Below are 3355 nucleotides of genomic sequence, written 5' to 3'. Positions count from 1 at the left end.
TAAAAAAAAAAAAGAATAAATTTCTAAGCACAGGCTTCTGATGGCATCACATAATCACCTTTAAGACCATGTAAGTGGACAGAGAATCTCAAAAGCACCTTATTTGAGGGGATGGGTTCGTGACACAACTATTACAATGTCCAGTGAAAGAAGACCTAGATTTGCAAAGTCCAGATAACTGAACCACAAAATCAGTCCTTGGTTTTTCGAAATAAAACCCAAGTAAAAGTTCATGGTGCTCGTGCTTACCCAGAGGTCCAACAAACCCTGACATCTCTGGATGGAAGAGACTAGCTTCTTTATCCCAGAGGAGAGCATTCAACACCTTCTATCTTGAGGCTCCTCTCTCAGGCTGTGGTAGCAGAGGAGCCTCAACAACAGGTACGAGAAGAGGACTGTCCTATTCGCTGTTCTACCCATTGGCCATGTGACATGTGCAGAGTTGAGTGTCATCTCAGGCCCTCAGCTGTAAAATGGACACCCTAAAAAATAATCCCTGTCCTCTGTGCCCCGTTTACCCACTGTCAGTACACACTTTGCTTAGGAAAAGCTGAGACTGGTAACTGTACACCTTGGGCAGACCTTTGAAACAATTTTGTCCAACCTCCTCATTTTATAGTTGTAGAAGCTGATGTGCCCCCAAGTAAACCACACCCGTGGGAGACCAGGACCTGACCTTCCTCCCTCTTCCGGCGCTACTCTGTCCTAATATGTCATGAAGGCTCTCTCCTCCATGGTCAAGTTGGTGAATCCCTTTAATCCCATGTGGCAGAACCCAAGGGTCCCACAGCGACAGTACCTAACCTGCCTCCTTGCTGCAAACTGGTTTCCTGTAGATTTTGCTTAAACAGATGAAGTTTAGAGAGATTTTCCCCACAGCGATTCTAAAACCCTAAATACCAATCTTCTGTTTCCATGAAGGACTCTGAAGTAGAAACAGTAAGTGAAACATCAAATGCAGGTCCTATTCATATTCACTGCCTTTCTTAGATTTAAAACCATACCCCTTAAGGAATGAAATAAATTCACTCTTACAGAGCTATTCAAATGTGATTTAGGGACTGATGTAGATCATTAAATTATCTGTTACTGATCAGCTACAACAGTTTGGGAAATGGTCAGCATTTAGTGACCTTTATATCAAGCATTAGTTTTGCCATAACATTTGAGTGAAGTCTTTTTGTTGAACACAGTAATACTAGTTCAGATGTTGCTGAACTCAAGTGAGGAGTCAAATACAAACTCCATTCTAGTCCTAGCAAAATATGACCACATATCATCAGTGGCACAGTGAGTCTGAACAAGAGAAAATCCTGGCCCCATACCAAAGACAATTCTCAAGAGCAGTGTACTGTTCTCATTTGCTCAAGGAGAAAACTTTATCCTTCAGAAACCGGTTTTAGAATGAGGAGGATAATGAACTCAAGTAACTTTAAGAGTCAGGAAGGTACTGGAAATGAGTGAAGTGGGTCATACATGAGATACAACAGTGAAGGGTGAACACTGTGGCCAACCAGAAAGGCCCAGCAGTCACGGGACAGCAGCCAGGCTTCTTCATGTGACAATACCCACGTCTGCCCAGACATTTTGATTTCACCAGAGAAGCCAGTAACTGAGGTTGTTAGATTAAAAGTTCTTGATTTTAAATGTTGGCAGCCGATGAATTTTCCTTTAAATACATCATTGCAGGCCTAATGATCCCATCTGCTGCCTACATTATGTCTGTGAGGAACCACTTTATAAGTTGTTCTTTAGGGAAATGATTTACTGAAGTTCATAGATAGTCATTATTCTTGAATTCTACTTTGAGGCTCCAAGGGCCCTTTCTGAAGAGTCAGGCGATCTCCCTCTGGCCATATCCTATAGGATCTGTCAGATTCGGGGACTAAGGGAGCGTGGGCCTTTAAACATCTTGGTTCCCAAAGGTTGTTCTCAGTGGGAGCCAAGCCTAATGCCCTGGCCTTGTGCTCATGCCAAACCCAAGCCCAAATGACTTCTCAGGTTCCCCCCAGAGTCAACTCTCTGGCTCATCTCTTCTCACACATTCTGTTTTCTGCTGTGCTGACATGTGTCTGACCCCAACCCACCCTGATATACCTTTTGATCCCAGACCTGGTTTGGCAGTTACACACTCCCCAGCCCGTCTCTACTCTTTCTGGTTTTAGTTTTCCATTCCCAACAGGGCACTAGTCGTCAGTGGTGTTCTCTCTCCAGGGCCCAAGCTAGAACTGACCCTTCCTCATCACCCCCTACTCCCACCTCCCACTTTTTTTTTTAATGCACGAAGGGCCTACACTTGGGTGGCTCATTCTTTGCCAAGGGCAGTGAGTCCCACTCTCCACCTGCTGCCCCTGGGTGGAGGACTCCTGTGCACATGTAGGAGGGGGATTTGGCAGGGGCTGCATTTACACCCATGCTGTGCTGGCCGTGGCCCCTTGTCTCCTGCGAAATCCCCAAGCACAGTTCTAAAGGGATGGCAGTAGTGCTCTGCCTGATTGTCCCATGCCCCTGTGACCACAGAGGGCTTGTCAACGCGACGTCACTGAAGCTCCACCCTGAAATTCCACCTTGGACACTGGATAGTCTGAGGGAGCCCAGGAAGCCTGGCTCCCTACAGGTGTCACAGTGACCGTGAGTGAGGACTACTGCACGGACTGTAAGGTGACCACCTGACCACACAGGTCTCCTAACCCGACATGGTTTATCCACCTACTCCCACATCTCTGGCCTTACTGTTTATTTATTTTTGAGAGAGAGAGACAGTGTGAGCAGGGTACAGGCACAGAAAGTAGGAGACAGAATCTGAAGTAGGCTCCAGGCTCTGAGCTGTCAGCACAGAGCGGGATGTGTGGCTCAAACCCACAAACCATGAGATTACAACCTGAGCCAAATTTGGATGCTTAACCACCAGAGCACCCCTTCTCTGNCTGATCCCTCTGTCGAAGCTGCCTAGGCAACCTCTGAGCAGCCCTCTGTGACAGTTCAGGGGGCTGCAGTGGGGGGGAGGTGGGGCTGAGCACGTGATGAACAGGAGAAAATGTTAAATGTTGTCACAGGAAGGGGAAAGGCTGCCAGAACGCTTGATGTGACAACTATTTTAAATCTAAAACACCAAAAGAGTGTTTATAGGAATTGTATGTACTTGTGAGTCCACCACTTGGGACAGAACTTACACAGAACATACTTCTGCCTCCCCAAATAAGTCTTCAGCCCCTGCAAACTCTATGTTGCTCCATCAACTATATGATCACAAGTGGGTTAGCAGTTTCATTGAGAAGGAGATTATTACAAGTGTTTATAATGGGGTATATTTATAAATAAATCTATTAACAATAACCATTAAGAACTTCCAGGA

The sequence above is a fragment of the Crocuta crocuta genome, unplaced genomic scaffold (assembly GCF_008692635.1).
Source record: "Crocuta crocuta isolate KB4526 unplaced genomic scaffold, BGI_CrCroc_1.0 scaffold301, whole genome shotgun sequence".
NCBI classification, from domain to species: Eukaryota; Metazoa; Chordata; class Mammalia; order Carnivora; family Hyaenidae; genus Crocuta; species Crocuta crocuta.
The sequence above is the reverse complement of the archived record's forward strand: the minus strand, read 5'-3'. Positions refer to the sequence as shown.